General features: G+C 33.8%; 1 protein-coding gene and 1 long non-coding RNA gene across 4 annotated transcripts in view; both read right to left on the reverse strand.

Annotated features, from left to right (window-relative positions):
- LOC132728894 (uncharacterized) overlaps positions 1–27,433 on the reverse strand; it is a 105,550-nt gene extending 78,117 nt beyond the window's left edge. The window contains exons 1-2 of one of the 3 annotated variants that reach the window (XM_060714591.1): positions 27,287–27,433; positions 24,802–24,884 (exon numbers count right to left, since the gene is read on the reverse strand). The gene's annotated coding sequence lies outside the window, so the exon portion shown is untranslated. The remainder of the gene's footprint in view (positions 1–24,801; positions 24,885–27,286) is intronic. The other 2 variants (XM_060714595.1, XM_060714592.1) reach the window with 2 other exon arrangements.
- LOC132728875 (uncharacterized) lies at positions 1,527–6,601 on the reverse strand. Its single transcript, XR_009625536.1, has 5 exons — positions 6,445–6,601; positions 4,929–5,033; positions 4,409–4,550; positions 3,730–3,893; positions 1,527–3,193 (listed from the first exon to the last, which is right to left on the reverse strand). It is a non-coding gene; the product is annotated as an uncharacterized LOC132728875 (long non-coding RNA).
- Positions 27,434–27,957: the final 524 nt, after the last annotated feature.

A 27,957-nucleotide genomic window follows, 5' to 3' on the forward strand; every position in this document is an offset into this window, starting at 1 on the left:
AAATACTTTCTGAGCTATGCATGAACAAGTTGAAAATTGTAAATTATTCGATAAATTAAAGTGAACCTGTAGTAGCCACTCCTATATAGTCTTTCTTATTTATATTTTATCCCTGTAGGATATTAATTATGGAGTTAAATGATAAATTATTTATGTTTGGCTGAATGAAATGAAAGAAAACATAAATACTTTTTGAGCTATGCATGAACAAGTTGAAAATTGTAAATTTATACTACTGTAAGTCAAGGGCAATAACTCTAACAAAACTGAAAAAAATCCACATGAAAGTCCCAGGTTCATAGCTTCACAGTGATGTAAATCATTATTCCTGTAATTTAGTGATGTTGATCATTATTCCTGTAAAGTTGGTTGATTCTCACTCAAGCACTCAAGGAACAAATAACAACATAATGAAAGGTTTTTTACTAAGTCAAGGGAAATAACTCTACAAATACTGGATAAATCCACAAGCCAAACCCCAGGTGCAAAACTAAATATGCTGAGCAACCTTCCTGTAAGGTTAAATGACTCTATGTCAAATCCTTTTTGAGTTACATGTGACACAAGTTGAAAACTGCAAAATTTTACCAAGTCAAGGGCAATAACTCTAAAATTCCTAAATAATTCCAGACGAAAATACCCAGATGCGCAACTACACCTGCTGATCAACATTCCTGTAAAGTTTCATGACTCTAAGTCAAATACTTTTTGAGTTACATGCGACACAAGTTGCAAAATTTTACTAAGTCAAGGGCCATAACTCTCAAAATATTAAATCCAGACGAAAATACCCAGGTGCACAACTACACATAATGTTCAACATTCCTGTTAAGTTTCATTGCTCTAGGTCAAATACTTCTTGAGTAACATGTGACACAAGTTGAAAATTGCAAAAATTCAATGGCAGTAACTCTGAAAATACTAAAAATATCCAGATGAAAATACCAAGGTGAACAACTACACTTGCTGATCAACATTACAGTAAAGTTTCATGACTCTAGGTGAAATACGGACGGACGGACAAGGGTAAATCTAAATGCTAAAGTGGGGGCACAAAAATAAATATTTTATCAGCCCACCTAACCTATCTGAACTGGAATGGGATGAGGGAGTAAATACAAAGATAATTTTAAGGCTTGCCTTGTTTGATTGAACAAGGATTTTATATAAAATGCCCCTATGTCATTGGTCTAATAAACTAGATTGGACTAAAACAATTCATGGACTAATAACAACTAGATCTCCGCGAGTCGGATGTGTTGCCTGGTGAACAATATAGTTTAGGAGAAATGGCCAAGACAAAAATGAAATATGAAAATTAACAAAGGGCAATAAAGTTAAAGCCACTAATAGCAAATAACAAGCAAAGCCAAAATTTAGACATTTAACCTTGAAGGTCAAGGTCAATTATGAATGAAGGCCAAGGTTAGACAATACACCAAGAACTTTAAAAGTTATGAACAAGGTTCAAGTTTGCAGAAGGCAACGGCAGCAACCTCTATTTCTTTTTTCAAAAAAAAAAAAAAAAAAAAAGAAAAGCTGAGCTAAAGTGAATGACATAGTACATGTATATCAAAAGATATAATTGAATAATACTTTTAACTTTGTTACTACATTAAAGCTCATAGCAGCACTTATAGTTTAATAGATTGGATAATATTTTGCACTTGTATAAAAAGTAGTCATTTTTCTGACAAAATATTAAAAACAGACCTTGAGTCATGACAAATGAATCAAGAGAATTTTTTTCGAAACAAGATAGATACAGTGCCATATCTAAAAAGATATTTCATAAAACTATCATGAATACCAGGTGTTCAATGTCAGCTTAAATATGTTTGAATAGTTGGGCAATCAGTGTAACACACTATTTATCATTCTTTTCCATAAAAAGTCAATCATATCTTGATTTATGTTCCTCATGAATGGCTCGGGTAGGCTTCGGGCTAACTTGGGCCAAATATTTTGAAAGTCTGTGGGGGTCATCTTCCTCTAACTTTGTATTTTTCTATATCCCCTCCATGTCACTAATTCTCAGAGTTATAGCATCATGAACAAGAACTGTCGGAGGACAGTAAAGCTCGACTATTCGAAAATTTGTCACAAGGGTGTTTCATTGAGTATAATAATGTTTACCTATATGAATACATAAAATTGTCCGAAAAGGTACAAACTCTTCAAGTTTCAATACATTCCCTTCAGTAGTTATGGAGATACAAGCTTACATACAAAAACTTAACCAAGATTTTCTAAGTCGAAAAAGGAGCATAATTATGAAATAAAACAATTCAGAGTTATGGGACTTGTGCCAATTATCTTAGATAATCACAGAGAACAAGTGTGTGAAGTTTCAATCCATTCCCTTCAGTAGTTATGGAGATACCAGCTTACACGCAAAAACTTAACCAAGAAACTAAGTCGAAAAAGGGGCATAATTATGTAAAAAAGCAAATCAGAGTTATGGTACTTGTGCCAATTGTCTTAGATAAACACAGAGAACAAGTGTGTGAAGTTTCAATCAATTCCCTTCAGTAGTTATGGAGATAACAGCTTATATACATACACAAACTTAACTAAGAATTTCTAAGTCGAAAAAGGGGCATAATTATGAAAAAAAGCAAACCAGAGTTATGGGACTTGTGCCAATCATCTTAGATAATCACAGAGAACAAGTGTGTGAAGTTTCAATCCATTCCCTTCAGTAGTTATGGAGATACCAGCTTACATACAAAAACTTAACCAAGAATTTCTAAGTCGAAAAAGGGGCATAATTATGAAAAAAAGCAAATCAGAGTTATGGGACTTGTGCCAATCATCTTAGATAATCACAGAGAACAAGTGTGTGAAGTTTCAATCCATTCCCTTCAGTAGTTATGGAGATACAAGCTTACATACAAAAACTTAACCAAGATTTTCTAAGTCGAAAAAGGGGCATAATTATGAAATAAAACAATTCAGAGTTATGGGACTTGTGCCAATCATCTTAGATAATCACAGAGAACAAGTGTGTGAAGTTTCAATCCATTCCCTTCAGTAGTTATGGAGATACCAGCTTACATACAAAAACTTAACCACAGGGACGCCGACGCCGACAAATGGGTGACTGCATTAGCTCGATTATTCTGCGAATAGTCGAGCTAAAAATGGTATAATGATACTTTTTCTTCTTTAATTCATCCAGACTCGCTGAAGTCTGAAATGAGAAATTAACAAGCCTGTTATAACAAAAATCATAAGTGTATACAATTCTCAAAATGCATTACATGTAATTATGTCCTCAAAATTTATTAGTCAGGTTATTCAGAGACTGCAAAATCTCTTTTGATTGAAATTAATATTATATAGGCAATATAAATGCATAGTGATCACACTTTCAATAAAAATATCTTATAATTCATAGAGGCAGGAACATTTAATACTAAGATATGCAGCATTTATATTCATATGCAAAAATGAAAAAAAATGTTGAGAATCTATATGCCCAAAGAAGATAAAGCACAACATTTTATTTAGGTTTTGCCTCTTTATATGTTTGAAGAACTGAAATCTTTCTATTGAAATAAACAAAGAAACATGCTACATCCATATTAGACTCAGTACAGAGTACATCTATGTTGAACATTATTATAGTTCCAAACAATTCACTTTATTAACACAAACTGGACACTGTTTTCTTTCATTCTGTAAAATTGTGAAACATTACATGTTGGAGTTTTGTAAGTAGCATACCTAACAGATCCCCCTTGTTGGTGATGTATGGTCTATTTGCATGTATATTATAATCTATGGCTGCAAGAAGATTGTGCATCCTATAAACAGGTGGTGTGTAAGCAAATCTTTTGGTACAATACATCAAGATGTGCTGGTGAAACCCCTACATGCCAGCTGTACTTCTAAAAATGAATACAAATAATGGAAAGATATTTTCATTTAAATGATTTTAGTAAGGAAAAATCCTTTAACATTAACATATTCATATGCTAGATATAATCTCTGTATGTAAATAATTATCTTTGAAAAGATTTTACACAGCTCTATCCTTCAATTGATAAGTGCAATAAAGGTGCCAATTAATTTATACATAATGGTTGTAGGTCCATTTGCGTTAACATATAAAGGTGCTGTAAACATTGAACATTCTATAATCAATAGACATATGAGCTTTGTATTAATCAGGACATATACTCCTTTCCAGTTAGGAAAATAAATCCTTTTAAAAATTTCACTCCAAACTGCTAGCATATCTTAACAAAGATAGACATATCTCCTGTGCAGAATTAATGGTTCCAACATTGGAGCCATTGGCTTCAACTTTTTTGATTGGCCAATCTGGTGGTGCAAACTAAAATTGCTCCAGGGGGAACCCTGTCAATATAAATTTCTTTTATTGTACCTGATGAGAACATACCTGCAGTTGAGATATTATGTCATCTTATTTAGAACACCAGCCAGATCTTTCAGACTATGTGCATCTTATTTCCTTTGCAGCCATGGTTTGTTCTGGTTTCTAATGGGCCATGATTGTACTAGGCAGTGGTGTATTCCATCATCTGGAAACAGAATCCATTCATGCTCAATAACTATAAGATTGATGCAGACACTAAAATATATTATTCCCTGAAATAAAATATCAAGACAAATAAGCATGCATTAAAAAATGGCAAAGAAGTCAGCCTTCAACAAGTTTTATGAAACATTACTAAGCATTTCACATCTATTTTACATATAAAGTGCTTACCATAAACCTATGAAGTATTCCACATTATGCATCAAAACATCTTGCATGCATTAATTTTCTTGCAACAAATGACAATTATGTATTGCTATCTAGAATTTTATCTAAATATTTCTTGAGCAACAGAATAATCATATAAAAATATCAAACATTCAAACAAAATCAAATATATAATTAATAATTGTTTACTTACCATGAATAGTTTATAGTCTGTAGCAGTTTTATAACTAAACCAGAAATGAATGGTTGTGTCTCAATTCAACTCCAAAAGGATTTTATTGGCTTTCTTTAGTGCTACCTGAAGATTAAACCATAACTTGCTTAAGATTTAGAAGAAAAAAATAAAAAAAATCAATTGTGGAATTCCTTTTCATTTTAGCAAAAAATATTCTACATAAGAATTGTATATATTCAGTCTTCACCAACATTTACTATAGGACATGAATCTGCCCTTGTTATTAACAACAAATACAGCAGTATTGCATGCAGTGATAACACCAGTCTATTAAAAATTCTTTGTTTAAAAGGGATATAACTTAAAAAAATATTGCTTTCACAGTCATTGAATTTAAGATTTTGAATTCACTGGCCCCAATTCCAGTTTTGAATTTATTCTACTATATATTTAACTACATTTTCTTAAAATTTACACTGGCCCAAACTAATTTTCACTGGCCATGGGCCACCGGGCCAGTGCTAAATTCAATGACTGCTTTCATAAGAACATGTATGCTCCCCTGTTTAACAATTACACTTTGTCCTGATAAGCAAGTCTTTCAAGTTTCATGTTGATACATTTCAAAATATTTAAATAATGCAATTGTATGCCAACATAGCAATCTGACATAGAATGTAATAGCTTTGAAAAAAAAAAGAAGCTAGAAATTAGTAATTCATGATGTTTGATTGTAACTAAGAAAGTATACTCCACTTTTGAGGAATCTGTAACTATTTTGTTGTATGGTCTGAGAATTGACTACATGACAGAATCCTTTCCAAAAACCATATATGAGCCGCGTCACGACAAAACCAACATAGTGCGTTTGCGACCAGCATGGATCCAGACCAGCCTGCGCAGTCTGATCAGGATCCATGCTGTTTTCCTATCAGTTTCTCTACTTGTTATAGGGTTTGTAAGCGAACAACATGGATCCTGATCAGACTGCGCGGATGCGCAGGCTGTTCTGGATCCATGCTGGTCGCAAAACCATTATGTTGGTTTTGTCATGACGCGGCTCATATATATTTTTTCACAAGTGGATTTAAGACCTATAATGACCCTCTATTATTTTTTCGACTCAGTGAACAATTACCTATAATAATATTATGGAGTCATACAAATATCAAACTCATCATTTAAGATGACACCAAAATCTTTCAATTGGACCAAAATTAACCATGTAATGCATGTTGTTTTTTTTCTTCTTCTAATACAGTATTATATGCCACTTAAAAAATGTCATTATTGTTTAATATTTAAATCATATGAATAATTCTGATCATGATATATATGGATCACATGTTGACATGTATATATCCATTAATTGGTTCAATAAACTAATAAAAAAACATGAATTCAGCAGTATTTAAGATTAATCAGTTTTTATATGAATTATATAAGTAAATTAGTTATGCAAGTATATAGTTATATAGCAATTTTGAAAGGTATTATTATAACCTGTCACTTTCGACAAAAATGGTGTACTTACTCTCCTCTGCATATGCACTGAAGTCCAGGTCATCTTTGATGTCCCTGGTAGTGGTATTGCAACACATGATGACGATGAAATTGATTTATTTCTGTAATTGAAAATATAGCATACTAGTACCATGGCCTAAAATCTTGACTATTAAAACCAATTACAATACATGAATTGCTGCACTGCTTATTATGAAGAAGGTTGTCAATATGAATTATCTAACGTTTCCAGCACAATTATGGTTATTGTCCATAATTATTTTTCAAATTGTGAAATGCTGAAATTTTACTGCAAAAATGATTCAAATGAGACAAAAATATTGATTTTTGTGCGATTTTCCAGACAACATTTTATTTTTTCTACTTTATTTCTTTGAAGATTCGACAACCCTGGATAGTAAATCAATATATCAGACTTACGGGCTTGTTATTGCTTAAATGTCGGTCAAGGTTGCCCAAAGCAAAAATATCTCAAAATCAAAGGACGTCACATTTATAGGACTACCCTTGATAGTTGAACATGCTTTGAAGAAAAGCCTGTTCTGCTAGTCATAGTTCTAACCCTTTTTGAGACACATGTGGCTAATCTATTTCACAGCATTGTAGTTACTATACAGTACAGCTTACAGTAAAAAACAATAATGTGATTGGAAAATAAAAGTTATTCAAAATATAATTTTGTTGTATCTTAAATGATTCTTAAAAGATAGTGATTGGCCATCTTAAATGATATTACAATGGTTACAATGAACATACGCCATAAAATTGTAAAGGATTAGGCTCAGCCGATCTTTTATTTAACCTGTTAGCAATTTACTGGTACGAAAATTACAGTGAACGAAAACTTGATACACAGACGTGGATCTGCAAGCTTAATTTCTTTATCATAAGTCAAAACCATCCTAAAAACTATAACACAATATCTGTGTTTATATATTCGTAGGTGAAATTTTTCTATAAGTAGATCTAAGACCAAGAAAAAATTAAATGCAAACAAAAACGATGATCACCTCACCCTGGGATGTACTATCGTATGTTCCAGCCTCACCTGTCAAATCAGATAACAACTTCACGGTCGCTTTTGGTTTTAATTACGCTTTTTAGAACTTTTCATCGCTTTGAATCACTACCGGAGTATATCCTTGATTGAATTAAATCACAGTTTCTTTCCACTTTTCGCTTTTTCCTTTTCCAATCTCAAAATTTATTTCTCGTATTCGTGACACACCTTTCGTATTGTCCGCCATTATTTTGGTTTGGTAAATCATATCACGTGACTCAGATCCGAACATTTACGGAAATAATCGAAGGGCTTCCCGCCAAAATATAAATCTTATTTGACTAACCCAGTCAAATAAGAAAATGCATTTTTTAGAATGGTCAGAAATGTTACGGAGAGCGTTTCTAAGTTGGAAAACTTTGTCAATACTAGTTAAATAATGCATTTGATAACAATAAGGCGTTAATTTGACAATCTGGTTTGATGAATTTGACCAGGAATATAACTTTAAACAAGAGGGCCATAATGGCCCTGAAATCGCTCACCTGAATATAAAAACTCCATGACAAGGAACAAGTGATATTATAAACTATAAACAAAAGCAGATATAAAATCTTAATCTTAAAAAAGATAAGATGTTATTTAAAGTAAAAGTTTACAGACGCACAGACTATGGACAAATTGTGATCATAAAAGCTCTGCGACAGGTGAGCTAAAAAGGTGGGAATATATTCCCACTGTGATTGACACATATTTATCTACAGCCAGCACAATGGACTTACAAAAATCAATCTAGAAATCTATCAGAAGTCACGATCTGACAGGTAACTGCAATCTCGAGCACAGGGGTGATATATAGATGTAATATACTTCTCATTGATGCTTAAACTGTCTGATGTTCTAATCTATATGTCTACTTTTACACCAATATGGAGAAATATTGAAAATGAGACCTCAAACTTATTATAAAAGAGAAACTTTTTCTCTGTTAAAGTCATAGCACACTGGAAATCCTGGACAAATGAAGGTATAGCTACTTAGGCTCAAGGAACAGTGCTTGCAAATATATAAGATATAGGGAGAAAAAAGTTTTAAGAAAGAGTGTTTATAAGAAGGAAAGAATTCAGACTTCCAAATTGAATTCGAACCCAGTGTTAACTGACAAGTGTTTCCAAGTACTGACCTTAACCTTTCAGCTTCAGAGGCCTTTAATATCCATTCCTATCATTCTTATGATAAAATAAGTTGCTGGTTTTTCCGTTGCTTCGGGTTCATCTCACATTAAAATGAGGTACTTATGTCTCTTTTCTTAATACTATACAATTATATCAAATTCTGGTCACTCATTATAATGCTGATGTTAATATAACTGCTGCTGTAAATATTAATGCTACTTCACAACAATGCAGGCTAAAACCTGGCTATATACAAGTGGCAAATGCTTGCATTTATCACAATTATAGGACAATCAGTAGCACTTATAAAACTGAACAAAAAATATCCCTGTTCACCTTCAAATTGTACTAATAAATCAGATATTTCACCAAGAAAAAAACACATAAATCTTTCCAATTATCAAAGAAGTGTATCTATAATGATGACAATGTCTGTACCTTTAACCTTTTCAATGTGAGGGTATATTCAGTATATATAGAGACAAAGGTCAGTCTGTACATTCATCGGAGATTGACCGTCTGCTGCACCAGTTCAGTTTTTTTCAGATTAAAATCCCTTAAATTAACAATGGAAAGTTCCAAATTCAAAGCAGGACAAGTACATTACATTACATCAGTGGGGACAGAGATATAGAATTATGTTGGGCTTATAACTTGTCCATCAACGAATTCATATTCCTATTAGTGTATTGTACTTTATTCTAGTTATTGTATATATATAATTAGGAAAAAAAATCTCTTATTTGCAGTATAAAATTGAAAACACTAATTTTAGTTTGTCATAGCTTTAAACACCTTTAGTCTTCTTCAGCAGCATTTATTCCTTTATTTTGTTTGTAATAATTGCTGCTGAACATTGCTGAAGAGCCAAAAAGGCATGGTACCTAAAAATAGCATTTTTAACTTACATAATTATGTATATTCAACTAAGTAAAAGTTTAGAACTTTGAATTGATATGCAATACATGACCAACAATATCTCTGACCAATTATTGGCCAATCATCTGGCTTCAGCTACCTGCTGCTGTACAACAAACCTAATCTGTGAACAGACATTGTTTTCATATGAAAACTGGAACAATGATAATATGATTATACTCCTTTAACCTACACCTGATAAATAACTGATTGTATGATAGACTCTCACTTTGAGGTCTTCTACAAAAAAGCATCAGGTTGATTGCATTGATATAAGAATAAGTTTTTTTCTTGTTTTTGTTTTTGTGATTTTTTTTGCGAGTTTTTTTGTGATTTTTTTTGTAATTTTTGTTTTCTAATGAAAGGCTTTTAGACAAAATAAAACTGATACTTTCATAGTTACCTGCCCCTTATTCATGTAAGTATACACTTGAATGTGGCAATTAACCTTATTAAATCTACATAATTTTAGACTTGAAAATGAAATAAACATTAATTTCTGTGTTAAGTTATTTGCCCTTCAGTATAGACTTGTAGAGGATGTGAAATTGACTCTGTCCAGTTATCTGCCCTTCAGTAAAGAATAAAATCTAATGTAGAAGGAATGAGTTATCTGCCTTAGAGTGTAATTTTGAGTTATCTGCCTTTGAGTGTAATTTTTTTTTAAAAAAGAGTGAAATTCATATTTCATACAATCTTGTTATCTACTATTTTTCAGAAAATGCCCTGAAGTCTTAAATGGCCTTACAACGTCATCTACATATTATGCGAATCACATATTTTTACATCTGACATATAATTATGTAAACATGCATGTTTTCAGAATTCTCAACTATTTTATGATTATAATATAAATCATATTTAGATAGGTGTCAAGTCACAACTCACAAAGACTCATTTTACATTCTATGGTGACTGTCTAGCTTTACTGATGTAGAGAACCCAAGTGACTAGGTAAAACAAGTGCACCAGTCCCAAGTTCAATTTCCTTTTTACATTAAAGAATTCGACCTTGGGAACAGGATACATTCAACAATGCAGGTAAGCTGAAAAGAAATGTTGCAACAACAAACACAACCATTCAGTTTTCAAATACATTGAATTACAGATCACTATTAACTCAGATAATACAAAATTAATAATTAAAGTAAGTTACTAAAGTTACATATTATTATCCATGAGCCCTAGGTGCGGCAGGAATTGGTGCCTGGATAAAAACCACCAACCTTAACAGACTGGTACTGTGCAAGGGTTTGTGCATATGCATATAATTGATTGGGAACGCAGTAAAATGCACTGATTGTGTCTTGCTCGTAGAGCACTTTTCTTTGTATTAAATGTGTTTAAAAATATTACAGTTAACATAATATCATTTATAAAGAAAAATGCTCAGTATATCTATTTGTATTTATTTTAAGTATGAGTACACAGTATGTAATATCAGACAACCTAATGACCCTCCAAAATCAATCTGATAAAAAATCAGCTCCTAATTAACACTATGTAAGAAATAATAAAGAGGATCTGGAACTCTCCAAAATATATCTATGGCATATCCCGAAAGTATTAAAAGCCTTTGGGGGAATTTTCGCCAAGATAGCCCATCCACGTTGCATTAAATTATTTCAAATAGGGGAAGGCACAACTGCAAGGCCATCTCATAGAGAATTTAATCAATATTTTATTAGTTAATGTAACATACAGTGAAATATTACAATGTTTTAAATTAAATATTTCCAATAATCTTCCCTTACCTATTTGTCATTCAATAAATCCCTGAAAATTTCAATAACTGTCAGAAAACACTATCCTGTTCCCTAAAAGCACTTGAAATTGGAAAAAAAGCTGTAAGTTAAAGAGATTAGCCTTAATCTTAATCCAATAAAACAAAGATTAATGGTAGACTCAGTGAGAACGTCCAATAACAGGCAATAGTTTAAAATTCCGATACTCAGATATCCACTACTTCACAATAAATAAAACTCCTTGAGCACCTGAAATAAAACAGGGCAAACCTTTTGAAAGTTATGTAAACACAGACTTTGAGGTTACAAAAATCAAAGCCATTTTTCCGAAGTGGCCATAATGAAAAATCAACATGGAGGTTGAGTCAATAATACTGGAGACTGATGTCTGTTTCGTTTCAATTACTTTTCAACACAAGGTTTGGTATATACTTGTACATGTATTCCTATTTCAGAATGACTACTGCACAGTTTGAAATTTAATTTATTTTCCATTTTCTGTAATTTGATTGAAATTAGAATACAATAGTACGAGTTTCTATTACATAATATATTGTTTTAAGTTGGGCGCTACTGCATTTCTATCCAGTGTGTCATATTTTGTTAATGTATTGTATTTCACTATCACTGTATTTTTTTTTCTACTGTATTTACATTATGTATGTATCAGTATTTATATATTGTGTTGCAAATTTATCTTTACATCTATTTCATCCAATAACATTCATTGTGATATTCCATCCTTGAATTATGTCCTTGACTTACATAGATTTTCTATGCAATGCTTTATGATCTATTTCTGTCCAATCTATTTGCTTTTTCACCAACATTCAATACACTGCATTTCACAATAAACTATCAAATGAAAATTCAATTATCTTTTAATTATAATATTGGAATTCTAAACACTCAAATCATTCAAATAAACCTGAGAGATTAGAAATGATGATTAAATAATTCCATTCATTCAAATTTTATTCTACCTGAAATGTACTAGTGCCATTCTACTGTAACAGAACACCCGACAATAAGATTTCTATATGACCTCTCAAGTCTTAACCAACAACCAATGTTGAAAGCCTGATATTCTTTCAATCCTAAACCTACCAACCTGTTTGAGAGCTAAATATGATCTTTCAAGTTTTGAGCATGCATCCAGGCTGTAAGCCCAATACCCTTTCAAGTTTTGAGCATGCATCCAGGCTGTAAGCCCAATACCCTTTTAAGTTTTGAGCATGCATCCAGGCTGTAAGCCCAATACCCTTTCAAGTTTTGAGCATGCATCCAGGCTGTAAGCCCAATACCCTTTTAAGTTTTGAGCATGCACCCAGGCTGTAAGCCCAATACCCTTTTAAGTTTTGAGCATGCATCCAGGCTGTAAGCCCAATACCCTTTCAAGTTTTGAGCATGCATCCAGGCAGAAAGCCCAATAACCTTTCAAGTTTTGAGCATGCATCCAGGCTGTAAGCCCAATACCCTTTTAAGTTTTGAGCATGCACCCAGGCTGTAAGCCCAATACCCTTTCAAGTTTTGAGCATGCATCCAGGCTGTAAGCCCAATACCCTTTTAAGTTTTGAGCATGCACCCAGGCTGTAAGCCCAATACCCTTTCAAGTTTTGAGCATGCATCCAGGCTGTAAGCCCAATACCCTTTCAAGTTTTGAGTAGCATCCAGGCAGAAAGCCTAATAACCTTTCAAGTTTTGAGAATGCACTCAGACATAAAGCCAAATATCCTTTCAAGATTTGAGCATACACTGACACATAAAGCCCAATATAGTACTTTCAAGTTTTAAGCATGCACCCAGGCTGACACCCCAATAACCTTTCAAGTTTTGAGCATCTTTCCAGCCTGAAAGCCCATTAATCATTCAACCCCAATGGGCTTTCCAGTTTAGAGCACCCACCCAACTTTCAGACGTAAATCAACCACCCAAGCTGATTACACAAGATGCCATCCTGGCAGTGCAATACCTTCATGCCAAAATATTTCTGAATGCAGTGTAGCATATAACTCAATAAGATATGATGTACCATGAACTGATACATGGTATACAGTCAGATTGTAATAAAATGTCAAACAAATCACCTGCATTTATTAAGCTGTACAGGTGGGCAGGAATCTGATAAAGTTCATCATTGTTTCTGCAATCAAAATGAAAACTACAGAATTACTGTTTCTGAAAAGGAGGAAATACAACAATACAATGTGCTTGTATTATAAAGCAATAACAAAAGTAGAAATCAATCTTAAATGAACTGACTTATTTACTAGTATTCTACTATTACAGTCATTTTTCTTTTATTTTTTTCTTTTAATTAAAAGAGGTCAAAAAGTAGCCCTTACTGCAGTAGTAACAAATTTGAAATACAGTGGTACATTTCATGTAAATACTACAAAATCAGTCATTAATTGCACATAACTTATAAGTTATTACATGAATTTTGAATATTAAATCTTTGTACATTTTCCTTAAGTTTGATTTTCGTGAAAATTTGGCTCATCTGGAGGCATGCTACTTTACTTTCCATTCATCTCAAGTATATTATTTCCTTCTAGCACCATCAGCTTTACCCAGCAAACACATGACGTTAAAATAACGTCGGATTAATGTTAGATTTTGGTCACGACGTCGGCGACCAAAATACGACGTAAATCTGACGTTAAAATACCGATGTCTAATAGACGTTTCTTTTGACTTCGTACTAACGTCAGGTTATGGTCGGTTTCCTGACGGTAGGTAAAAAAAATAACAAAAAATAATCCATATTCGCTGTTGTAATCATTTAAACTTTTTTTCAAATGTTATTTGGATTACAAATGAAGTGTTCTTATATAAATACAGACCAAGATCGCGGCGCTGCAACCTAATAAAACATAGGTGGCGCTGTATATACGCAAGTTACATGTGTTATTGCTATGAAATCTATTTATAGCCACATATCTGTTTACAAGTTCCAATCATTTAACGTTGTAATATTATCATTTGTGGTACATTATATGTATCAAAATGACGTGTTTTTAATAGTGCTTTAACATTTAACCATAGTGACAGAAAAGGGAAAGAAAACATAATTAACCTTTAATTCGAATCTAAAGTCACGTGGATGGAAATTCGAATTCGTAGGCGTTACGTTTTGGCTGTCGGTCGAGGTCAGGAATCGGGATGCATTGATAAGTGAATATTATAGGTTTTCTTGAACAAAAAGGTCAGTTCAATTTATTTAGATTTATTTCTACTTTGTATTTGATAAATAATTGCATGATTGCAAGCACTCTTAAATTTAATTATCATTATTTGAACAGCTGAAGTAAAATGTCACACAAATTCGCGATAATGTCTAATAATAAATCTTTTTAAAATTGACATGTTTTAACTCTGCTTGTGAAGAGTTTATAATATGCCTTTCAGTACTACCAAAGAGAATGCTTAGTTTTTATTTTTTCTTAAACTGTGATGTTTTTGTCAGTTAAAATCTGAGAATTGAGAAATGAATTTGTACGATTTCGAGCATTTCGGACCAAGACGTTTCGGTCCCAAATAACCCAAAACGTTCCGGTCCCAAATAACGCAAGACGTTTTGGTTCCAGACATTTCGGCATTAAATCTTTAATTTAAAACTATGAAATATTTAAGACTTGCGTAACTGTTCTATTTCAAACGTAGAATATATACATAAGTGAGAATATAATTTTCTTTTCAGGTAGTTAGTGTTGGACATGCTCTCAAAGGTCGGAGGGACGGAAACATGTGAATATGTAAAAAGAAACATATGAAAGTAAGATTTTTGTAAATTCTATTACATACTTTAATCCATACTAAACTGGAGTTTAAAAGCGGCTTTTTAAATGTTCAGTATTTTTGTTTACTTTAACTTTTTGTTAAAGCTCTCTTATAAAAAGTTGGCAAAATTGTTCATTAAGTTACAATAACCATGAAAACAGTTTTGCTTGTTATTTTTACATGTTTCATAAATTTCTTTTTTTTTTCAGTGAAAATGATGTCACACACGCTATTGAGCTACAAACGCTACATATCCTCCGGACAGACGAGGGGTGCTGAAAGAAGGTCATATCTTTAAAGCATCATCACACCTCAAAAATTCGTGGCTTATTCTCAATGGATATCTAAAAAAGTATAAACTTTGTGAAGTAACTAAAAGGCAGCAATTTTATACATTACTGACAATTATCAAAAGGAGCTCAATATTTGCAAATTGGCACTAAATGTTTTAGGGGAAATGCTGTAGAAATATAGTTAAAGTACTGAAAATCTGTCAAAAATTGCTTGACACATTATTATCAGAATCTTTTTAACTTTTCTTAAAATTATAATATTTTCATTGTTTTATTTGATAAGGCAAACTTTGATAGAAATGTGCATACATGTGTTTTGTTCTTTAATATTTGTACATGTTTTCTTAGTTTCATTTATGTCATTGTTTTTGTAATACTTTTTGTTTGTAATTAACTTATTTTATGTTTTATTTTGTTTAATTTATGAAAATTATTTAACCTTTGCAGAATTTACTAAAATTGTATGTATCAGCTTAAAATAGCAACTTTTTTATCTTAAATTAAAAAAGCATGAAACATATTTTTGCTTTTAGTTTTCTGTTATAAACATTTCATTTGAGGGAAAGTTACTTAATAGAATGAGTTACTTTAAATAAGATCAAATCAGGATTAGCCAGAAAATATTTATGACGTGGTGAAACAAAAAGGATTAGGGGAATGATAAAATGAAGGTCAGAAAATGATCAGATTTAGGGCAGAAAAGGGTTAATATTTAGGTCGGAAAATGGTCAGATTGAGGTCGGAAAATGGTTAGAAACTGGTTAGATTTAGGTCGGAAAATTGTCAGATTGAGGTCGGAAAATGGTCAGATTGAGGTCGGAAAATTGTAAGATAATGGTCAGATTTTGGTCAGAAAAAGGTTAAATAATGGTTAGATTCTGACGTCTACCTGACGTCAGATTATAACGTCAAAAAAACTTTCAAATCCAACCGTTTTTCCGACCGTCATCCGACGTCAGAACCTGACTTAAATTTGACGTCAGTATGACGTCTTGTGTTTGCTGGGTACTGTTAGGAATTATTTGGATACCAGCAGTGGATTATATATAGATCAAATTAACAATTTAGTTCCACTCAAGTTCCAGTACACTCTGCATGGGATTTTAATTAGGTGAAGTATTCAGCTAATACATGCTATATCACCACATGAAAATGTAATAAAAGAAAGTTTATTGGTTATTGGGTAGAGATTACCATTTGTCTTGAAAGGTTAATGAACCCTTACTGCATAAAGATTCTGTAAATAGCATAATTACATTAAAGTTAATACTGTTTAATTGATTACCATAAATAAAAGATCTCTATGATAACATTTTGATACCACAATAGAATTAGAGGAAAAATTGGGGAAAAAATGAAATTTTCCATGTATTATTTGAACATTTAAAACTCTTTTAAAACCTACAGAATAATTGACAATATTATAACTTTTCAGAATAAAGCCAGGTCCAGAATGGCCACCCAAATATAGGCTACACCAGAGCCTAGGTTCACCAAGGAGGAAAGAAGTCAGGCTCAGAATCAGTAAAGACCAGACTGTGCCTCGAGTTAAAACCAGGTCAGACTTTCTAACCTGAATAGCCAGGCTTGACTGTAACAGTAATTTCATCAGTATAGAGCCAGGCCAGACTGTGCCACCAATATAGTGTCAGGCCAGACTGTGTCAAAAGTATAGAGGCAGGCCAAACTGTGCCACCAGTATAGAGCCAGACCAAACTGTGCCACCAGTATAGAGCCAGGCCAAACTGCCATCAGAATGGAGCCATGCAAGACTGTGCCACCAATATAGAGCAAGGACAGACTGAGCAACCAGTATAGAGCCAGGCCAAACTGTGCCACCAGTAAAGAGTCAGGCCAAACTTTGCCACCAGTAAAGACCCAGGCCAAACTGCCATCAGAATGTAGGCATGCAAGACTGTGCCACCAATATAGAGCAAGAGCAGACTGGAAGCAACAAGTATAGAGCCAGGCCAAACTGTGCCACCAGTATAGAGACAGGCCAAACTGTGCCACCAGTATAGAGCCAGGCCAAACTGTGCCACCAGTATAGAGCCAGGCCAAACTGTGCCACCAGTATAGAGCCAGGCCAAACTGTGCCACCAGTATAGAGCCAGGCCAGACTGTGCCACCAGTATAGAGCCAGGCCAAACTGTGCCACAAGTATAGAGCCAGGCCAAACTGTGCCACCAGTATAGAGGCAGGCCAAACTGTGTGTCACCAGTATAGGAGCAAGGCAAAACTGTGCCACAAGTATAGAGCCAGGGCAAACTGCCACCAGTATAGAGCCAAGCCAAACTTTGCTACCAGTATAGAGCCAGGCCAAACTTTGCTACCAGTATAGTGTCAGGCCAGACTGTGTCACCAGTATAGAGCAAGGCAAAACTGTGCCACAAGTATCGAGCCAGGGCAAACTGTGCCACCAGAATAAAGCCAAGCCAAACTGTGCCACCAATATAGAGCCAGGCCAGACTGTGCCACCAGTATAGAGCCAGGCCAAACTGTGCCACCAGTATAGAGCCAGACCAAACTGTGCCACCAGTATAGAGCCAGGCCAAACTGCCATCAGAATGGAGCCATGCAAGACTGTGCCACCAATATAGAGCAAAGACAGACTGAGCAACCAGTATAGAGCCAGGCCAAACTGTGCCACCAGTATAGAGCCAGGCCAAACTGTTCCACCAGTATAGAGCCAGGCCAAACTGTGTCACCAGTATAGAGCAAGGCAAAACTGTGCCACAAGTATAGAGCCAGGGCAAACTGTGCCACCAGTATAGATCCAGGCCAAACTGTGACACCAGTATAGAGCCAGGGCAAACTTTGCCATCAGTAAAGAGCCAGGCCAAACTGCCATCAGAATGTAGGCATGCAAGACTGTGCCACCAATATAGAGCAAGAGCAGACTGAGCAACAAGTATAGAGCCAGGCCAAACTATGCCACCAGTATAGAGGCAGGCCAAACTGTGTCACCAGTATAGAGCCAGGCCAAACTATGACACCAATATAGAGCAAGGACAGACTGAGCAACAAGTATAGAGCCAGGCCAAACTGTGCCACAAGTATAGAGGCAGCCAAACTGTGTCACCAGTAAAGAGCAAGGCAAAACTGTGCCACAAGTACATTTGTATAGAGCCAGGGCAAACTGTGCCACCAGTATAGATCCAGGCCAAACTGTGACACCAGTATAGAGCCAGGCCAAACTGCCATCAGAGTAGAGCCATATGTAAGACTGTGCCATCAATATAGAGCAAAGACAGACTGAGCAACCAGTATAGAGGCAGGCCAAACTGTGCCATCAGTATAGAGCCAGGCCAAACTGTGCCACCAGTATAGTGTCAGGCCAGACTGTGTCACCAGTATAGAGCCAGGCCAAACTGCCATCAGAATGGAGCCAGGGCAATCTGTGCCACTAGTATAGATCCAGGCCAAACTGTGCCACCAGTATAGAGGCAGGCCAAACTGTGTCACCAGTATAGAGCCAGGCCAAACTGCCATCAGAATGGAGCCATGCAAGACTGTGACACCAATATAGAGCAAGGCCTGACTGGGCAACCAGTAAGAGAGCCAGACAAGAATGTGCCATTAGAATTAAGACAAAGTCGACAAGAAAATCTGTGCAGTCCAACTAGGTTGTTCTGCTGATCATATTTTTACTGAAAACCCTTAATATGAACAATGGGAATATCTATCCACCAGTCTATCACATGAATTTAGTAGAGTGAAAAGAATACATTGCCAACAATGGACAGCTCTAAATCAAAAAGATTTAATTTGGTAACAGAACATTAAAAGAGAGATTCTTGTCAGATGTATCCAAGATAAATCTGTGTATCAGTGTCTGGAAAGATGTGAATCAATGATAGTCTGGCTGGATTAAACATTAAACATACATATAAAGTCAGGCTTGGCTGCAAAAGTTGGCCACACCCTTGTTCATGGTGGCTTCCAAGATGCCATATAATTCTAGTTATCTTTACTCCAATCATATCTCAATATTGAAACATATACTGTAGTATCCTACAGTTGTAACTTGTAAGCATGAATGGACTTATTTTGCTAGATAGTTTTAAATTTTGTTCAATGCATTGCTTTTCAAGAAGATATTCAAATCAATACATCTAATGGTATGAGATTTTGGCCTTGCAGTACTAGGTTTGCTACTTCCAATAGTAGTCATCAAAAAATCAAATGAATATTTAATCAACATGTACATACCCTGGTAACTAATAACTGACAAAAGCACTGGACTTATTTTCTTGCTAATTTTGTTCAATGCATTGCTTTATAAGAAGATATCAAATAAATACATTTAATGGTACGAGACTTTGGCCTTGCAGTACTAGGTTTGCTTAATGCTTAGAACTTCCATTAGTAAGTTTTCAAAAATGTCAAATGAATATTTAACCAACATGTACATAACTAATAAAAGACAAAAGTATACAGATCATTTTGTAAAGTAGACAAATTACAGTAGAAAACTTCATTTTACAGTATATTCTAAGAAACTGTTTTAAACCAGGACATAACAACTTGAAAGTACAAATATCACAAACCTCTATTGACAAGTCTTTGTAAATCCAGTAAAAAAACTTTTGTTTTAACAGTGGGTGACACAACTCCCTTTGTTACACAAAAGAACTGGGTAGCAGAAAACAACAATCATTGATTCAGGACAGACAACTCCTTGTTAAAGGACAGACAACATTTCATTAAAGGGTAGACAACTCTTTCTAAAAGGACAGAAAACTCTGTTGTAGGACAAATATCTCTTTGTAAGAGGACAAACAATTCTTTGTTCGAGGACAGACAACTCTTTGTAAGAGGATAGACAACTCTTTCCTAGAGGCGAACAACTTTTTATTATAGGACAAACAACCTTTTGTTGGAGGACAGACAACTCTTTGTTAGAGGACAAACAACCCTTTTTATGACAGACAACCCATTGTTAGAGGACATACAACTCTTTGCTAGAGGACAGACAACCCATTGTTAGAGGACAAACAACTCTTCGCAAGAGGACAGACAACTCTTTGTTTGACAACAAACAGCCCTTTTTAGAGGACAGACAACTCTTTGCTAGATGATAAACAGCACTTTTTTAGAGAACAAACAACACTTTGCTAGAGGACAGACAACCCTTTGTTAGAGGACAGACAACTCTTTGTAAGAGGACAGGAAACTCTTTGTTAGCGGACAAACAACCTTTTGCTAGAGGACATTAACCCTTTGTTAGAGGACAGACAACTCATTGTTAGAAGAAGACGACAAACAACACTTTTTAGAGGACAAGCAACTCTTTGTTAAGGGACAGACAACTCTTTGTTTGAGGACAAACAACTCTTTGTTAAGGGACAGACAACTCTTTGTTTGAGGATAGACAACTCTTTGTTAGACGACAAACAGTCCTTTTTTAGAGTAGACAACTCTTTGCTAGACGACAAACAACACTTTTTAGAGGACAGGCAACTCTTTGCTAGAAAAAAGACAACTCTTTGTTAGAGAACAAACAATCCTTTTTTAGAGGACAGACAACTCTTTGCTAGATGACAAACAACTCTTTGTTAGAGGATAGACAACTCTTTGCTAGACGACAAACAACACTTTTAGAGGACAGACAACTCTTTGCTAGAGGACAAACAACACTTTTTAGAGGACAGACAACTCTTTGCTAGACAACAAACAACACTTTTTAGAGGACAGACAACTCTTTGCTAGACAACAAACAACACTTTTAGAGGACAGACAACTCTTTGCTAGACGACAAACAACACTTTTTAGAGGACAAGCAACTCTTTGCTAGACAACAAACAACACTTTTTAGAGGACAGACAACTCTTTGCTAGACAACAAACAACACTTTTTAGAGGACAGACAACTCTTTGCTAGACAACAAACAACACTTTTAGAGGACAGGCAACTCTTTGCTAGAGGACAGACAACTCTTTGTCAGAGGACAAACAACTCTTTGTTAAGGATGACTTTTTTAACAGAATAAACAACCTTAGGATTTACAACTTTTTTGAAACAAGATAAACAATGTATTTAAATATCACAAAGATTTGTTACAGAACAGAAAATTTTCAGTACTAGACAGATTCCCTTTTTTGTTAAGACCACACAAAATACTAAATTTCATGATTTAGATATAGATCGTTTAGGTCATGTGATTCCTACCCTAATATGCCCATCATGTATTTTATCAAAGTAAAACAAATAGGGCATAGTAAATTTAATACCATTAATGAATTACTATTTAAAAATTACTGACAGGTGTGTGAAATAACTTATTATTACATTTCCCTTTGTATACTTAAATCTTTGTTAAGTAATGTTCCACATCATCAATCAAAGAAAATGATTTTTACATATCAATCAATCTTGATAACAGGTCATCATTTAATGACAAGTACCTTTTGCAATTTATTGACAGGCCAAAATGTTCAATTCTTCTTATAAATGACTTCTGCTTGACTACATTAATATAAGATACATATAATCATATAAAAGCCTTCTCACAGACTATAAGAACCTTACACTGGCTGCCGGTACAGACCGGAATATCTAGCTCGAGGGTAACTGTTTATGGCGGTATCAAGGCTCTGCCAAGTTTCCACTTAAACAGTTACCAGAGAGCTAGATATTCCGGTCTGTACCGACAGCCGGTGTTTTATTCTTTTTCTTGCATATTATATATCTATTATTTTCAGAACAAAAATTACGAAAACTGATATTCTAATTATGCGTTTTTTTCTTACAGTAGCGTATGAACTTAAAACTTCATTCATAATGGTAAAATGATGTCATCCTAAGAACGCAATTCATTCATAAAAGGCGTGCAGCAATGACATCATTTAAAGCAAATGACTTGTCTTACATGGGGGGTGTAAGAGAGTTTTCTAGCACCGGTGTAAACAAAAGATAATCCTATCTGATATGCAAGAAATTATTCTTGACTATACCCAGTACTTGATGGTAAAACAACTGCCTTGCATGTATTATTTAAGTTACAAAGAGGAATTACCCAGTACATATCTATGCTAGCCTTTTGTGCTTGGTCAATAATTTTGAATTATTACCCTGAAGAAATGTTATCAACTTTCAAGTGAATACCTTTACTGACTTGTGGAGACACAAAACCTTAAGCAAGAAGTATACAAAGGGGTATAATTTAGTAACAAGAAACATGGCAATGCCATGAAACCAGGTTTTCAATTATCTACATAGTAGATAAATATGTTGTATTTGAAATACAAATACAAGCAACAAACAATGTAACTATGTGCAATGTAAAACATCAATAATGTAGGAGGATTTGCCACAGAAGAAGTGTTCACTATACAAAATGTACATGTATATTCTGTATGAGGAAAAAAATCAAAGGGTCATAATTAGGTCAAAAATTATCCAATCACAAAACCCCTACAATATGCGCCAGGGCACTTGATGACAAAGCTTCTGTGAAAGTTTAAACAAAATCCGTTGAGAAATGTAGGACCAGTTCAGCACAGAAGAATTTGTTCACTAAATATTGATAATTCTGTATAAGGAAAAAAAACAAAGGGCCGTAATTAGGTCAAATATTATCCAATCACAAAACCCTGACAATATGCGCCAGGGCACTTGATAACAAAGCTTCTGTGAAAGTTTGGTCAAAATCAGTTGAGAAATGTAGGAGAAGTTGCGCACGGTAGAAATTGTTCACTATATATTCTGTATAAGGAAAAAAAACAAAGGGCCATAATTAGGTCAAATATTATCCAATCACAAAACCCCGACAATATGTGCCAGGGCACTTGATGACAAAGCTTCTGTAAAAGTTTGGTCAAAATCTATTGAGAAATGTAAGAGGAGTTGCGCACAGAAGAAATTGTTCACTATATATTCTATATAAGGAAAAAATCAAAGGGCCATAATTATGTCAAATATTATCCAATCACAAAACCCTGACAATATGCGCCAGGGCACTTGATAACAAAGCTTCTGTGAAAGTTTGGTCAAAATCAGTTGAGAAATGTAGGAGAAGTTGCGCACGGTAGAAATTGTTCACTATATATTCTGTATAAGGAAAAAAAACAAAGGGCCATAATTAGGTCAATTATTATCCAATCACAAAACCCTGACAATATGTGCCAGGGCACTTGATGACAAAGCTTCTGTAAAAGTTTGGTCAAAATCTGTTGAGAAATGTAAGAGGAGTTGCGCACAGAAGAAATTGTTCACTATATATTCTATATAAGGAAAAAAATCAAAGGGCCATAATTAGGTCAAATATTATCCAATCGCAAAACCCCGACAATATGCACCAGGGCACTTGATGACAAAGCTTCTGTGAAAGTTTGGTCAAAATCCGTTGAGAAATGTAGAAGGAGTTGCGCACAGAAGAAATTGTTTACGCCCGCCCGCCCACCCGACCGTCCGCCCATCCGCCCGCCGACATACCTCAATCTAATAACCAGTTTTTTCCTTCGGAAAACCTGGTTAAAAATCTTTGCTAGAGTTATGAATCTTGGATAGTGACCTATAATAATAATATGTATATGTAAAGCATTAAGTAAGGGATAAAGTTACTAACACAACCATAACCCAATTTCAATGGCAGCATGAGAACGATAGCATCATTTTTTTTGTCACTCACATTTGAAGTTCAAAAAGTTTGAAATTCAAATAGAATTCTATTTAAAAGACCCTGGGACAATATACTTAAAAAACACACTAAAATTTTTCATAAGGAAACAGAGAGCTCATTGTGCACCATTGATATATAAAACTTATATTTGTTTAGAGATGGTAGAATTGCAAGTATGCTAAAATAAAATATTATAAAACCAGGATATAATTTGTTTGGCCAGGGTAGAAATGGGATGACAAATTTACCTAAACTTGGTCTGGATTGTCTATAGATGTCAAAATAAATTTACAAAAAAAAGCCCAGAAAGGAAGTGAAATCAAAACAGCACATAATATACCAGGGTGAAAATTGATTGGGAAAAAAGGCACACGAGTGCATGATTAACCAATAAAAAGGATTTGAATAACTATAGGCATTGAACAGTGATATCCATCAATAACCCTAAAATAACATTTTTTCTAGCCATCAAACATATTTTTTTCCCTCCCTATCACTGACTGCTAGTTTGTTTTATTAAGTACAGGTAAAATATATCAAAACTGCCAAAGATAATAAGCTAGATAGTGCATCTGTATTTTTTCTATTACCAGTTTAAATAAACACCAATTTAAAACAAACTTCAAAGGTTAACTACAAGAAAAACATATCAAACGATAATTTTCTAGGTACAAATTACAGGGTAGACGATTTTTTTGTTATTTCTGACAACATTTCACATCACAACAGACAGTCATAAAAGTACCAGTCTACCTGTAATATCAATCACTTTTGAAATGTAAAAGACTGTAAACCAGTCTATTTTTTCTCTTGAATTTTGATTGGTTTACCTGACAGATTTCTGGATGGTTCCCAGATTTTTACAACTCTTTCATGTCAGTTGCACCTTTCAACAGTGTACCTCTGCCAAGCTCTGAAAATATTTTTTTTTACGAAAAATGTTAATAAAGAAATATTTTGGGGCTTGTATAATCATAAATGAAAACATGATCTCTCAAAGGATCCTACCATGCTGACAATGTAGTCATAATTTGTGATAATATTGTCAAATGATCTTGGCTATTATGAACAAATGATTTCCCCAAAGCTGCTGCAATCATTTTTTTTTTTAGTATTGTAACTTACTCTGTAATATTCTGCACAAAATATTTTGGCAAGTGAGTTAAAGAATGGCAATAAATTTCATGGAAATGTAATGATTTTCAAGCTAAGTCAACATAATTGTAAGTACAATGTATAGTAGAATGCCAAGTGTGTCTTCATCTCATATTCAGTACAGCAAAGAAGCTTTTCTGCTCTTAAATACACTGTAGACTTTTGCCTGATGAGAATGCCCTGCTAAGTTTATGTAACTCTTTATCACATGCCTGTGCTGGTTTTGCGACTCAGTAAAAATGGCATTGCACAGCCGTACATATATTTTGACATGACGTCATTTGTGCGTTAAAACTTGCTAAATGTTAATGATTTTAAAAGTTCAGTATTTTCTCCTTAAGTTCATTGGAAAAAATTCTCTAAATACCGGAACCTCTGCAGACATTTTCACAAAAAATCTTACGATAATTTTTTGTCGTAAGAGAAATCTTACGATAAATCTCCTTTTCACAAAAAATCTTAAGAAAATCTTAAGTGCAAAATTTGTCGTAACTTTACGATAGGTCTTCCCCGTTCGTAAGTGTATTTTTTTCTCTCTTAAAGGTAAAATATCATGTATCTCTTACCTAAACTGAATAAAAACAAACAAAACGTTGAAGGACAACTAAATATTAAGCAAACAGTATGCTATAAATAACACAAATTGAGGTATAATTATTTTTCAACATATACATTTGTGACGTCATGACTTGATGACGTCACGATGGAGAGGGTTATGAATAGTTTAAAATAATGTGAACTATACTGTAGACTAGTATTATTGAAAACTTATAATTTGTACAATTGGTGAGTTCGATTTCATTGCCAGCATGTACAAGGGGTACCTTTTTATTTATTAATAACATAGTAGACCTTCTTTCTGAATCTTTTAGATACTTCAATCAAGATATAAATTATATCAGTTTGAATCATTTTTTTGTTCTTATTGAAATTTGATTGTGTTCAATAGATACTTCAAGCTCTTTATTACTTGATTTTAAAACCGGAATCAAATATAGAGCATGCACATCACTATCAAATGACCGTTGCTAGGGATGTTTTTGTCGTAAGATTTATCGTAAGTGAATTTTTTATCTTAAGATAAAATTTTAACTTACGAGTGGCTTTGTGAAAATGACTTAAGATTTAACTTACGATTATCGTAAGTGAAAAACTTAAGATAAATCGTAAGATTTTTTGTGAAAATGTCTGCTGAATTCTGAAAACTGGGCGATTTTCTATGGGTATTTATTGTAACAAAGTTATTTTTCAAACATATCATAATTATCAATAAATGTATAAAATCTCTGAAAACCGGACTTTTGGTTAAGGCCGGACAGGGTCCGGTTTTCAGAGTTTTTACTGTATAATTTTATTCAACTCATCCAATAAACTCAGTATTGAACTAACACTTATTCAATATCCTCTTTTTATTTTAATTAACATTTTAAGTTAAATGGATTTCAAAATCACTAATCTATAAAAATAATCAGCCAACAGTATAGGACCTGATCAGACTGCTGGATCATCAGCTTGGCCTGGCTTTATAATGGTGGTTAAGGCTAATCAGTGCATTAACTACAGACTGAACCTACATCACACCGGCCTAGCACAAGCTGGACACAATTGCCACTTGTTCTGAAATTGTAATCTGTATTAATCAGATATGTAATACATGTATTATGTTTTACTACTATAATAAAAGCATCAAAGCTGAAGTTTCAGTGAATACTATAAAGTGTCAATCTTGCTCATCAGATTATTACTGGGTTGAAAAATCCCTAAATACGTAAAAGTATTAGTTTGTATACTTCACTCACTATTAATTCGCAATAAATGACCCTTTTTACTTTTTTACCATGTCAAACTCATACATTTGGGCCTTTAATTTAGAACTGCTCATAATATTCATCGTTTATAGCATTCAAAGAGCAAACAGAACAGTTCTGTTCAATTTCTTCCAATTATACAATGAAAACTTATGATAAAATTCTTTTCCAATATTTTTATCACTAAACAATAATAAGAGGCATTGTTCCTGTTTTTAATAAAAAAAGTAACAAATTGAATTAATTGCAAAAAAAACTAAACAAATAAAACTTCGCTGTTATTCATTAAAGCTATAAATATTTACACACTTTTTTTTGCTGTCTAAGCATTCATTTCTTTCATTTGTCTTACCCTCGTATTGACAAGACGATTGTACCCTATCTTTGCGATCATGGTAGTTCAAGGTCCACATTATTGTGCTCTAACACTTCAACAAATAACTTGGTCCCATTCTTCTCTCAAGTGGTAGAAAACAGTAGTCATTGTTCACTGAAAGGCAAAAAAAATGAAATTACAAGCAATAAAACAAATCCAACGCCCAATTATATAACACATAAATACTTAGAAGTATTTTCTGTGATTTAAATATAAAATATATTTCTTACTTTTCAAAGATACTCATAAAACAACTTGTCTCTAAATAAATTGTTAATGCACTTAAAACAACAGATTTAGGAACAAAAGATCAAAGATTATTATTAAAAATCTAAATTAAAATAAAACCAATTTCATTTGTGAAATTACTGAAAATAAAAAAGTTTTACATGTATAGTAAACTAGAACTCCACGAGTCGGATGTGTCGCCTTGTGAACAATATAGTTTAGGAGAAATGGCCAGGACAAAAATGAAATTTGAAAATCAACAAAGGGCAATAACTCAAAAAATAAGAAATGCAGAGCAGCAGTTTCTGTGCACTGCACTTCTTATCAATAAGATCTATCATCCTATTAAGTTTCAAGTCTAAAGCTCTTATAATTTATGAGAAATGGCCTGGACAAAAATAAAGTATGAAAATTAACAA

This window comes from Ruditapes philippinarum, unplaced genomic scaffold, assembly GCF_026571515.1.
Source record: "Ruditapes philippinarum isolate M1 unplaced genomic scaffold, ASM2657151v2 ctg578_1_1_1_1, whole genome shotgun sequence".
NCBI classification, from domain to species: Eukaryota; Metazoa; Mollusca; class Bivalvia; order Venerida; family Veneridae; genus Ruditapes; species Ruditapes philippinarum.